The following is a 14,167-nucleotide window of genomic DNA, read 5'->3' as shown; positions in this document are numbered from 1 at the left end:
AAAAAAAATCACAGCAGGGACGCCTGGGTGGCTGAGCGGTTTAGCGCCGTCTTTGGCCCAGGGCTGATCCTGGAGTCCTGGGATCGAATCCTGCTGGTTCCCTGCATGGAGCCTGCTTCTCCCTCCTCCTGTGTCTCTCCTTCTCTCTCTCTCTCTCTGTCTATCATGAATAAATAAATAAATCTCAAAAAAAAAAAAAAAAAGCATCACAGCAAAGCCGGTACAGGCCTCTGTTGCAGTTCCTCCCCTCAGCTGACTCTCCCTTTCTCTCAGTGTCTGCCGCCTCTTCCTACGAGCAAAATGTGGCCCTGGGTTTCACCCTGGAAATCGGGGTGGGCCGCGGGCTAAGCCGTGATAATTTCCACACCTACAGCATCATTTTTTTTAAGAGAGAAAGAGAGAGAGAGAGAGAGAGAGAGAGCGGGAGGGGCGGCGGGGAGGGGCAGAGAGTCCCAGCCCCAGGTCGTGACCTGGCGCCCCCAGGACCCGCCCCGTCCCCTGGACCCGCCGCCACCCGGGCTCTCCTCCCCAGGGAAGGCCCCCCGCCCCCCCGCTGTGCGCCCGCCCACAGGTGCAGCAGGTGCGGGGCCTCTGAGGCCTGCTCGGGGCGCGGCGGGGGCGGGGCTCGTCCGGGCAGCAGGGGCGGGGGCGGGGGGCGGCAGGGTCGCCGCGGCCCGGAGGGAGGGGCCCAGGGCACTGGTGGCCGCAGTCACCTGTCACCTGTCACCCGGCTGCAGGCCGCACGGAGCCGCGGGAGCTGGACGGGCGGGGGCCCTGGTCTCTGCGGTGACGGTGACGGCGGGCCGCGGGGCGGGGCACCTGCGGGGGGGGGGGACCTGCGGGGAGGGGGGGACCTGCGGGGAGGGGGAGGGGGGCGGGGCACCTGCGGGGAGGGGGGGGGACCTGCGGGGATGGGGGGACCTGCGAGGGGGGGGGGGACCTGCAGGGCGGGGGAGGGGGGCGGGGGGCCACATGCGGGGATGGGGGGGAGGGACTGTGGGGAGTTGTGGTACCTGCGATGGGGGGCGGGGGCACCTGCAGGGCGGGGGAGGGGGGGCGGGGAACACCTGCGGGGAGGGGGGCACCTGCGGGGAGGGGGGGCGGGGGGGGCACCTGCGGGGATTGGGAGGGGAGGGACCTGCGGGAGGGGGAGGAGGGGAGGGGGGCGGGGCACCTGCGGGGAAGGGGGAGGGGGGGAGGGCGGCAAATGCGGGGATGGCGGGACAATGAGGGGGGGGGGACCTGCAGGGCGGGGGAGGGGGGCGGGGAGCACCTGCAGGGCTGGGAGGGGCGGGGGGGACCCGGGGGTGGCGGGTGCGGACCTGCAGGGAGGGCTGGGGGTCTGGGGCTGGTGTGGGAGATACGGGCGGCGGGGGGGGACACGAGGGGCGGGGAGACCCGCGGGGCGGGGGGGGGGCGGGGGGAGGCCCGTTTGCAGGCCCCTGGCTGCGGGGTCACGGAGCACAGAGCCTGGGGCTGCGCGGGAGCAGGGCCAGGTCCGGCCCGAGGCCCCGCCGAGACAGGTACCGGTACCGGAGCCGCCGCCGCGCCCCCCACCCCCCCGCGGGACACCGGCCCAGCAGAGACTCGCCTGCGGGGCCCCAGCGATGAGGCCGAGCAATGAGGCCGAGCACCGAGGGGTCAGGGGTCGGAGCGGGACACTGGGGCTGAGGGTCGTGCACCGGGGCAAGTGGCCCGGGGCCCAGGCCGAGCTGCAAGTGCTCTGAGCGCCGGGGACACGGGAGGTCACCAGGCCCCAGGCCCAGGCCAGGGGGGCACAGCTGGAAAGGGCCGGTGGCCCCAAGTGGTATTTGGGGGCAGAAGTGGGTTAGTGCTGCAGCGCACCCTGAGTCTGAGTTGGGGTGTGAGGCGGGAGCTGCGGAGAGACCAGGCACCAAGCGGCTGGGCCAGGAAGACACCTGCACCCCCGGGGAGGGACACCCTGGGGACAGCTGTCACAGCCGCACCCGCTGGGAGACGGAGTGAAGGAAGCAGGCCCGGCCGGGCGAGCAAGTCAGCTGCACCCTCGTCAGCCCCACGCAGAGCACACTGAATCCTGGGGAACCCAGCTGGGAGCCCCCACCAGCCCCCGGGGCTGTGCTGATTCTGGTGAAGGTGCTGGGGCTTTCCATTATGACAGCGACAGCCTGTTGGATCTGAGCTGCTCCGGGTCGGGAGGTGACCTCGGGGCCTCTGTCTTCAGCCCAGGGCGCTCGGAGAGGCAGCAGCTGACACCTGCGGGCAGCCAGGCCTCTGGCACCTGGAAGAGGACGCTGCGGCCCTGGAACGGGGCCTGGCCCCCCGCGGTACCCCAGCTTTGTGGAAAATACAGGCAAGTCCTGGGAAAGCGGAGGAGGGTGGAAACGGCCAGGAGAGGAAGCCGTAGCCAGCGATGATTTCAAGGGGCGGCCGTTACCCTGAGCTGGTTTTATTTTGCTCAAAGCGACCTTTGCCCTCTCTTAGTGCTTCCTCATTTTTAAATTCCGTTTTTATTTCCTAAAGTTCCCTTAGCAATGCCTGCTTGGAAACACACCCTTCACCCGACATGCCAGGCATCTGAACCCCAAAAAGCATGCCCGGGCATGGCCTGCGCTCCCGGGCTCCACCGACAGCGGCCTCCTGGTGTCTGGTGATGAGACCGGGTCTCCCTGCCCCTGAGCTGCGGCAGTGCAGGCCCGCCCCGAGCTGCCTCTCCGCAGAAGGATTGGCAGGGGTTCCCACAGCAGCCAGGAGCTCCAGACCCTCGGCCTTCCTGGCACCCGGCTCCCGATGTGGAGGCCGAGAACATTAAGGCCACTCCACCTCAAGTTTAGCGTTGGCACAGGTACAGCCACCCCAGGCCCCTGTGCGGAAGAGCTGAACTTTACGGGAAAAATGCAGAACACCCTTGACAGAGACGGAAAGTCCCGTATTGGAGTGAAAACAGAGCTTAAGAAATTCCCGCACTCTTTCTGAAAATCCCCTAGACCAGCCCATAAAAACCCAGCTGTAACCCCCCTCCGGGTCCAGGTCCCTGCTCCGCCCAGTCGGGTGCACTTGGACCCAAGCTCGAGCTTGTTAATGAACATAAACCCTCGTGGGCTTGCGTGGGGGTCGGCTCCTTGGTGGTGTCTCAGATTCACAGTCTTGGGCACAGGAGCCCCGCCTAGGCCGCACCACCTTCCTGAGCCGTCGGGTGCTCTTGCGCGTGCTCTCCCATCCTCTCTCCACTTTCAGGGGATCCTGTGTGTGTTTTGCTCTGCAAAACATTTGGAGAAGGACACTTCCTCACTTTGGAGCGGTTCACTAATGCACCAGAGAATGGGTTTGATAGTGTGAGAGCAAAGGAAATCTCTAGTCCATCATGCATCTAGAACCAAAGACACTGGGGACGTGATAGGAGGGAGATGAAAACATGAAACAGAAATCTCAAATTTCTGGGACGCCCGGGTGGCTCAGCGGTTGAGCGTCTGCCTTCAGCCCAGGTCGTGACCCCGGGGTCCTGGGATTGAGTCCCACGTCGGGCTCCCCGCATGGAGCCTGCTTCTCCCTCTGCCTGTGTCTTTGCCTCTCTCTCTATCTCTCTCTCTGTGTCTCTCATGAATAAATAAAATCTTAAAAAAAAATCTCAAATTTTTAGATTAGAAAAGTGTAATTATGATGAACAGAAATATGGAAGTCAGGAGAGACAGTCTTACTTTTTTAAAACAGTTTGGGAGGAAGGTGGTTATGTTCCAGTATATTCTATGAGTGATAATATAAAAAGTTTAACTACTTGACCGTAAACTAGTATTGAATTTTTATGCAAAAATATTTCAGATAAAAGCTAGAACAGCTGTCAGGGCTATTTGGTAACCTACAAATAGTACAAATATATTTAATTTGAGAGTTTTTCCTTATTATCTTGGGGAGGAGAGTATTATATTTAGGATGGGATGTTTAACATAAATTTGTGGTAATTCAAGGAGTTGGATGCTGAAAGTGTGATCAGCTGTGAATGAAAGTGGATTACATTAGTCAACATTAGCTATTTATGTAAGGGAAACACTATATCAATATAATTTCAAAATGAGACATGTATATGAAACATTTTGCATCTTATATCAGGGTAGCCCCAAATAAACCATATTGACTGATTTTGTTGTAAGATGAGAGTGTAATTTTTTGAACCAACTATTTGCTTAGCTAACACAACACTGGTAATTTTAGGAGCTTGCTAATATGTTTTGGTGTTTTGTAGGAGACATTCTCCTTTTCCACCTTTTCTTTTACTTTTTATATTTTTTTCTTAGCTATTTTTTTTTATTCTTATTACACGTAGACTTTCAAATCAGTTTAATTTTTTTCCTCCCTTTGATATCTTGTATTTTTCTTGTTATTGTGCTAAATTCATGAATTAACTTACTTTATGCCTTTATTATGTCTTCCTCTTTGAAAATATGATGTGACTTTTTATTATTACTTAAATATTAGGTTTTATCTCCTTTAGAAGGGCTTACATTTTTTTTAACAATAGGGCTCATACATTTCTTGCCAGCAAAGTGTTAAATTATTAAGAGAGAGAAAGAGGTGAGGTGGTGGAGAAATTGATCCGAAATCGTAGAGACCAGAGCTGTGCGTCTGCAAACAGGAAAATGATCCATATAAGGTAGGAACTGTGCAAAGTTTGCGGGAGAAAAGAGCCACGGCACTGCCCTGAGGAGGAAGGCCTGATCTCAGAGAAGGTAGTTGAGAGGAAGGAGAAGAGAGAAGGAAAGCGCACACACACACGCACACACACACGCACGCACACGCACACGAGTGAACACACATGCAAAGGTCTGCACAAGAGGACGATTTCCCAAAACCATCGCTAAGGAAGAAGGGAAGGTTAGGTACCACCAGCCGTCTATGAACGCTGGAGCTCAGAGTCTGAATTTCGGGTGTCGGCGCCCTTGTCAGCTCCTCCCCTGGGAGCCACGCAGGGATCCGGTGGGAGAGCAGGGCTGAGGATCCCAGGTCGGGGGGACAAGCGGCTCCCCTGCCGGGAAGGCATTTGGAAGGGGTGCTAGGGCCTCTCCCCAGGCAAAGAAGTGTGGGGACCGTGGATGTGGCCCGCGCCCCGCTCCGCTGACTGAGGGCAGCAGCCCCGCGAGCCTGTGCTGCAGGGGCCACGAGTCTGAAGCGCTGCCCGGCCACTGCAGTGTTTGCTGGGACGAGCCTGCGCCACCACTACCACCGTGCGGGGAGACCCCCAGTCAGAGGATCAGTGCAGGTGTGTGTAGGGGGGCGTCTCGGAAGTGTGGGGCTTTGAACCACAACCATGCCTGAGATAAAACACAGGCCAGCTGCCCCACACAGCAGGGGGACACTTTGGACAGACAGGATGAAGGTGGGGGCTGACAGGAACCAGGGACGCAGAAGGACGTGGTTTGCACCTCTCTGAGGGTTTCCCGAGGCGGGGGGGGGGGGGGGGGGGGGGGGGGCATGCATTTCCTGCGCTGGAGAGGAGAATGGGGTGAAGCCAGCATCTAATGTCCTGTGGGTTTTTGTTTTTTTGCTTGTTCCTTTCTTCTTCTTTTAAAAAAATTTTGTCTTTTAAAAATTTGTATTTATTAAGTTCTTTTTTAAAAGACTTTATTTACTCATGAGAGACACAGAGACAGGCAGAGACAGGCAGAGGGAGAAGCAGGCTCCCTTCAGGGAGCCCGTTGTGGGACTCTATCCCAGGACCCCGGGGTCATGGCCTGAGCTGAAGGCAGACACTCAACTGCTGAGCGCCCTTAGTGTCCCTTGTCCTTTTCTTTTTAAATACAGAAAGAGCATTTTTTTTTTTATTTTTGTAAGTTTTACTTTTATTTGATTTTTTTATTTTAATTTTTTTATTTCTTTTTTTCTACCTTTTCTTCTATCAGGCTTTCCATAACAAGCAGACCAAAACACATCCAGGATCTAGCTTTCTTTATGTATTTTATTTCATGTTTTAAAATGTTTTGAAATTTTTATTTTGCTTTTTGTTTTTCCCCTCCAAAATGAGAAGGCAGAGGAATTCACCCCAAAAGGAAGAACAGGAAGAAATGATGGTTAGAGATTTAATCAATACAGTATTAGATTTAATCTAATACTAGATTTAATCAATTCTAGTTTGAACTAGAATTTAAAACGACAATTGGGCAGCCCTGGTGGCTCAGTGGTTTAGTGCCACCTTCAGCCTAGAGCGTGATCCTGGGTCCCAGGATGGAGTCCCACATCAGGCTCCCTGCGTGGAGCCTGCTTCTCCCTCTGCCTGTGTCTCTGCCTCTCTCTCTCTCTCTCTCTCTCTGTGTGTCTGTCACGAATAAATAAATAAAATAATAAAATCTAAAAAAAATAAAACAACAATTATAAGGATACTAGCTGGGCTTAAAAAAAGCATAGAAGACACTAGAGAATCCCTTACTACAGGGATAAAAGAACGAAAATCTAGTCAGGCCAAAATTAAAAATGCTGTAACTGAGATGCAAACCAAATGGATGTCATAAAAATGGTTGAAGTAGAGAAATGAATCAGTGATATAGAATATAAGATTATGGAAAATAATGAAGATTTAAAAAAGAGGGAACCAAGGGTAATGGATCATGAAGGTAGATTTAGAGAACCCAGTGATTTATTAAAATGGAATGACATGCATATCATAAGAGACCCAGAAGATGAAGAGAGAGAGAGTAAAAGGGGCAGAAAGTTTATTTGATCAAGTTATAGCTGAAAATTTCCCTAATCTGGAGAAGGATGCAGGCATCAAAATCCAAAATGCACAGAGCACTCCTATTAAATTCAACAAAAGTCAACCATCACCAAGGCATATTATAGTCAAATTCACAAAATACATAGATGAGGAAAGAATCCTGAAAATAACAAGGGAAAAAAAATCCTTAATCTGTTTAGGAAGAGAGATTAGGTTTGCAGTGGATTTGTCCACAGAAAGTTGGCGAACCAGCAGACAATGGCAGGATATATTCAATGTGTTGAATGGGAAAAATATGCAGCTGAGGACATCTAGCAAGACTGTCATTCAGAATAGGAGGAGAAATAAAGAGTTTCCCAGACAAACAAAAGTGAAAGGAGTTCGTGACCACTAAACCAGCCCTGCAAGAAACATTAAGGGAGATCTCTGAGTGGGGAAAAAAGACCAAAAGCAAGGAAGACTAGAAAGGACCAGAGAACATCACCAGAAACACCAACCCTCCAGGTAATACAATGACACCAAATTTATATCTGTCAATAATCACTCTGAACGTAACCACTTAGATCCTAAATGCTCTGACCCAAAGACACTGGGCATCAGAATTTTTTATAAAAAAATAAGGCCCATGTGTATGCTGCCTACAAGAGACTCATTTTAGAGCTAAAGACACCTGCAGATTGAAAGTGCGGGGATGGAGAACCCACTATTAATGCTAATGGACGTTATAAGAAAGCTGGAGTAGCCATACTTATATCAGATGAACTAGATTTTAAAACAAGGCTGTAACAAGAGATGAAGATGGGCATTACATCCTAATTAAGGGGCCTACGCATCAAGAAGTTCTACCAATTGTAAATATTTATGCTCACAACTTGGGAACACCCAGATATGTAAATTAGTTAATAATAAGCATAAAGAAATTCATGGATAATAATACAATGATAGTAGGGGACTTTAGCACCCCCTCTTACAGCAATGGACAGATCATTTAAGCTGAAAATCAATAGGGAAACAATGGCTTTGACACACTGGACCAGAAGGACTCAACAGATATATTCAGAACGTTTCATCCTAGACCAGTGGAATACACATTCTTTTTGAGTACACATGGGACATTCTCCAGAATAGGTCACATATTGGGTCACAAATTAGCCCTGGACAAGCATGAAGAGATCGAGATCATACCATGCATATTCTTAGACCACACTGCTATGTAACTTCAAGTCAACCACCAGAAAAAATTTGGAAAGACCACAAATACATGGAGGTTAAAGAATATCTTACTAAAGAATAATTGGGTTAACTAGGAAATTAAAATAATTAGTACGTGGAAGCAAATACAAATGAAAACCTGACAGTCCAGGGGGATACCTGGGTGGCTCGGCGGTTTGGTGCCTGCCTTTGGCCCAGGCCGCGATCCTGGAGTCCCAGGATCGAGTCCCACATGGGGCTCCCGGCATGGAGCCTGCTTCTCCCTCCTCCTGTGTCTCTGCCTCTCTCTCTCTCTGTCTATCATAAATAAATAAATAAATAAATAAATAAATATTGAAAAAAGAAAAAAGAAAACATGACAGTCCAAAACCTTTGGGATGAGCAAAGGCAGTCCTACAAGGGAAGTATATTGCAATACAGGCCTACCTCAAGAAGCAAGAGAAGGCTCAAATACACAACCCAACCTTATACCTAAGAAGCTAGAAAATGAAGAGCAAATAAGGCCCAAAGGCAGCAGAAGAAGGGAAATAAAGATTAGAGAAGAAATAAATGACATAGGAACAACGACAACAGCAACAAAACCACCCAGTAGAATAGACCAATGAAACTAAGAGCTGATTCTTCGAAAGAATTAGTAAAATGGATTAGCTACCCCTGGCCAGATGTATCAAAAAGAAAAGAGAAAGGACCCAAATAGATAAAATCACGAATGAAAGAGGAGAGATTGTGCTCGCTTCGGGAGCCCATATACTAAAATCACAACCAACCCGCAGAAACACAAGCAATTATAAGAGAATACTATGAAAAATTATATGTCAACAAGCTGGGCAATCTGGAAGAAATGGAGAAATTTCTAGAAACTTACAAACTACCAAAACTGAAACAGGAAGAAATAGAAAATTTGAAGAGACCCACAACCGACAAAGAAATTGAATCGGTAATAAAAAATCTCCTAACAAACAAAGTCCTGGGCTAGATGGCTTCCCAGGGGAATTGTACCATTTAGAGAAGAGTTAATACCTATTCTTCTCCAACTGTTTAAAAAAAAATAGAAGTGGAAGGAAAACTTCCAAACTCGTTCTACAAAGCCAGCATTAGCTTGATTCCAAAACCAAAGACCACACGAAAAAGGAGAATTACAGGCCAGTGTCCCTGATGAACATGGATGCAAAAATGTTCAGTAATATGCTAGCAAATGGAATTCGACATTACGTTAAAAGGATTATTCACCCACAATGAAGTGGGATTTATTCCTGGGCTTCAGGGGTGGTTCAATATTTGCAAATCAATCAGCGTGATACATCACATTAACAAAAGAAAGGATAGAAACCATATGATTCTGTCAGTAGATACAGAAAAAGGATTTGACAGGGCATAGCATCTACTCTTGATAAAAATCCTAACCAGTAGGGATGGATGGAGCGTACCTCAGCATCAGGACGGCCATTTACAAAAGACCCACAGCTAATATCACCCTCAATGGGGAAAAACTGAATGCCATTCCCTTCCGGCCAAGAACAAGACAAGGATGTCCACTTGCACCGTTACTATTTAACATGGTCCTGGAAGTCCTACTTCAGCAATCAGACAACAAAAAGAAATAAAAGGCATCTGAGTTGGCGAGGACGAAGTCAAACTTTCGCTATTTACAGACAGCATGACACTCTGTAGAAAGCGGGAAGACTCCACCAAAACGATTGCTAGAACTAATACATGAATTCAGTAAAATTGCAGGATATAAAATCCATGTGCAGAAATCTGTTGCACTTCTATACGCCAGTGAACAAAGCAGCAGGAAAAAAAAAATCAAAGAATTGGTCCCATTGGCAATGGCACCAAAAGTCTTAAGATACCTAGGAATAAACCTAACCAAAGGGGTAAAAGATCTGTTTACTGAAAACCATAGAGTACTTAGGAAAGAAAATGAAGAGGACACAAAGAAATGGAAAAGCATTCCATCATCATGCATCGGAAGAACAACATTGTTAAAATGTCTTTACCACCCGAAGCAATCTCCACGTTCGGTGCAATCGTTATCAAAATACCACTTGCATTTTTCACAGTGCTGGAACAGATAATCCTAAAATTTGTATGGAACCACCAAAGCCTCTAAATGGCCAAAGCAATCCTGAAAAAGAAAAACAAAACTGGAGGAATCACAATGATGGATTTCAAGCTACATTACAGAGCCGTGGTCACCAGGACAGTAGGGTACGGGCACAAAAACAGGCACACAGATCAATGGGACAGAATAGAAGATGCGGAAATGGGCCCACAACTATACGGTCAACTCAGCTTCCACAAGGCAGGAAAAAATATCCAAATGGAAAAAGGACAGTCTCTCCAACAAATGGCATTGGGAAAACTGGACACCAACATGCAGAGGAATGGGATTAGACCACTTTCGCACACCACACACAAAAATAAACTCAAAATGGATGAAAGATCTGAATGTGACCCAAGAAACCGACAAAACCCTAGAGAAGAACACGGAAGCAACCTCTTTGACCTCGGCCATCCCAACTTCCTACTAGACACGTCTCCAGAGGAAGGGAAACAAAAGCAAAAATGAGCTACTGGCAACTTCCTCAAGATAAACAGCTTCTGCACAGCGAAGGATACAATCCACGAAATTAAAGGCAGCCTACGGAAGGGGAGGAGATATTTTCAAATGACGTAGAACTTACCAAGCTCAACACCCCAAAAACAAATAATCCAGTTAAGAAATGGACAGAAGACACGGATAGACACTTTTCCGAAGACGACGTCCAAATGGCTGACACGTGAAACGATGGTCGACATCACTCATCGTCTGGGAAACGCAAGTCAAAACCATGATGGGATTGCACCTCACCCCTGAATGAGGGGTGGCCAAAATGGCCAAAATAACCAACACAAGAAACAACAGGGCTTGACAAGGATGTGGAGAAAGGGCAACGCTTTTGCACCGTGGCGGGGAATGCAAGCAGGTTCAGCCACTCTGGAGAACCGTACGGAGGTTCCTCAAAATGTTAAGAAAGTTAAAACCCTACAGTCCAGCAACCACACGACTAGGTATTTACCCAGAGGACGCGAAAATACAGATCCGAAGGGGCACACGCACCCCGATGTTTACAGCAGCATCAACAGTAGCCAAACTATGGAGAGAGCCAAATCAACTGATCAACCGATGGTCTCTATTTCCCAATATTCACTTAAAAATACCGATTCCTTGTATATTTTACCTATAAACATTCCTGTGGTACTTATGGATACAGATTTGAAGACTGTGACAGATTGTGTTTTCTAAGACCGTGGCCACCAAATCTCCTCTCGTGCTATTCTATGATGTGACCCTGCGCTTCCTTTATCAAGGGCGGCTACTCTGCCTCCCCTGGGCCAGTAGAGCACTATGGAGGTGATGCTTGGTGACCTCCGAGGCTGCGCCATAAAAATATTGCAGCTTCTGTCGTGTGCACCTGAACGCAGGGTGCTTGGAGGCCTGAGCCACCAGGTCAGGAGTCTGACTACGCTGAGGTGGTCAGTCTGTGAGGAAACCACCTATGTGGAAAGGCCACGCGGAGTTGCTCCCGTTGGCAGTCCTAGTCCTCCAGGTGCCCGGCCCAGCACCAGACAGGCTGAGTAAACAAATATCAAGACGATTCCAGTCCCCGGCCATCAAGCCACTTCTAGGCTTCGACTCTCCCCCTTGGCCTCCGAGATCACCCAGGACTCCTGACCCCGAGTCCATGAGCACGTACGATGGTGAACTTTATCTGAACCCTGTGCTTTTGGAGAACAGTAATGGTCAACACACCTCACCCTTCTGTGTTCTGGAGAATTTTTTTTTTTTTCGTGGACATTTTTTTTTTTTTTTTGGTCTGTTTTGTTTGCTTGCCTTCTGCTGTGAACCAATTATTACCTGTGACGAGGCCAGACACAGACCCTCCAAAGTCCTTTTCTTTGTCTGACAAATGATGCGCGGACTTCTTTATCTTCACTGGCCAATATGGGTAAGATGCCAAATGACTTGATAAACTCCAGTCAAGCTCCTCTCGCGTCCCCAGGCCTTAGAACTATGGCCTACATTTGATCTTAAGCAAATATTGCAAAATGGAGTGACCCTCACTGAATGGTCCCTCCTGAGCATCTGATGACTGTGGAGACAAATAGCTCCTTCTCCACTGTCTTATCACACCACCTGCTCACTCCATTCTCCCCCATTCAGCTCTTTCCACTGGGCTGTTTTACTTCTCCCCGTGAAGGAAACCCCTTCCTGTTCTGCTTTCAAGCACAACATTTGCAGATCTTAGGGTTCAAGCCTTCTCCCTGTTGTAATAACTCCCTTCCCTGCATTATTGCAAGAGTCCCCTTAATGTAGGCTCCCCTTACTCGTACAAGGATTGACTTTTTTTTTTCCTTTGACAGCTGAATAAAATGATTAATTTATTTTGCTAAGTAACTGGTTAATTAATGGACTTTGGTTTTTTATTCTTTCCAAAATTTTTCAAAGGGAAGCAAAAGTTTTGTCAATATTGACTCAAAAATTTAGCACTGTAGGAAGGGTTTATTTCGCCATAAAAGTATCCGAAATATTTTGGTTCGGATAGTTACTAAATAGTGATTTGAATAACTTTTTAGGTTTTTGGTCTTTATTTGAGTGAATGGGCCATTTCCTTGATATATTCTAGAAATCTCCACAGTTTTCACTGTAGCTGAGTACATAATAATACAATTTATTTAGGTCCACCCATAGTGTCATCTATTAGTAGATACAACAAGATAGATGTTGAGTAAGAAATGTGTTACAGAAGCTTGATTTTTAAGACTCTGCCTTCAGCTAGAAAAGAAATCTACTAATTGGGCATTGATTCGTGCTAGGTCTTTCACATTCATTACCTCATTTAACCTACAAAGCAACCTTCAGAAAAAATGTATTTTTAATTACACTTTTATAGATGACAAAACGGTCTTCCTCATGATAATTGAATCGCTCTTTCGAAACTTTTGTTCTCTTTAAAAATAAAACTAATCAAAAAAAATAAAACTAATCATTCACATCATAGAAAAGACAAAATCAACGCTATGGAAGTGGAAAAGCACTTCCTTAATGTTTTCATGGCAAAGATAAGAGATGACATCATCTTGTCCGTCCACAGTTTTTATTCCACGACAACTAAAATTTTAGGAAGCGACAGAGAATCGCGGTCCACACACAGGCAGCGGTAAGGATTCCGAATCTGGATTGTGCATGATGGCCCTTGGCGAATGTCCTGTCCTCTCTGAATTTCGGCTTGGCTGCGTCTCCTATGTGTAGGGCCTTGAGATGGAGATGCTACGCTCTGATCGCATAGAGTTCCTGAATATTGCAAGATTAAATAAAATGAGGTGATGTGCTCCGCAGCTTGGAGACTAGCGTGCTCTGCAAAAGCAACGCACGTCAAATCCAAGAGCGATGCACGGAGAAGCGGGGCCTGTTCCCGTGTACCTTTCACTTGGTCTTAACTTCCAGACCACGTTTGCTGAGACGGTCCTCCTAGAACGTTTCTCAGCTATGAATTCAAAAGTCTTATCCTGACTTCAAGGTCTTCCTCAAACACCCCCCGTTAGTCCGACCCTTTTCCTGATCCTATCGGTTGTGTGCGGCCCCTGGCTCCTTAACACGGTTCCGTGGCGACCTGTGCTCCTTATTACGATCTCACGGAGCCCTTGCCTCTGCGGTTTAGGGCCAACTCCAAACAGGACGGAGAGCGATGCTAGGTGAATAAAAACGGGAGTGAGCCCGTCTGGGGAGAGCCGAGGAGTGGCCGTCCCGGGCTAGCACGCCGTGGCGAACCGTAGCCACGTGCAAACACACAAAGGGAAGGTCAGTTTTTAGTAGGTTTTAGGAAGAAACCGGGGAGGGTTGTTGTGAACGAAATCTTTTTGGAAGAGAGCAAGAGTTCAAGGTTGGCTTGGCTGCAGGTGGTGGTTAGGGAGCTGTGGTGGGTGGGGAGGGATCTTCCTTCTCTACCCTAAAGGCAGGAGATAAACTCCACCTTTTTTTTCTTTTAACCTCTAAGTTTTTAAATCTTTTTAAAGATTTTATTTATTTATTCATGAGAGACACACAGAGAGAGAGAGAGAGAGACACAGGCAGAGGGAGAAGCAGGCTCCATGCAGGGAGACCAAGGCAGGACTCGATCCCAGGGACTCCAGGATCACGCCCTGGGCCAAAGGCAGGTGCTAAACCGCTGAGCCCCCCGGGCTGCCCTTTTAACTCCACTTCAAGTGAGGTTTCCTTTATTGGTTTTC

Source organism: Canis lupus, chromosome 12 (assembly GCF_011100685.1).
Source record: "Canis lupus familiaris isolate Mischka breed German Shepherd chromosome 12, alternate assembly UU_Cfam_GSD_1.0, whole genome shotgun sequence".
Taxonomy (NCBI): Eukaryota; Metazoa; Chordata; class Mammalia; order Carnivora; family Canidae; genus Canis; species Canis lupus.
Note: the sequence above shows the minus strand (reverse complement) of the source record.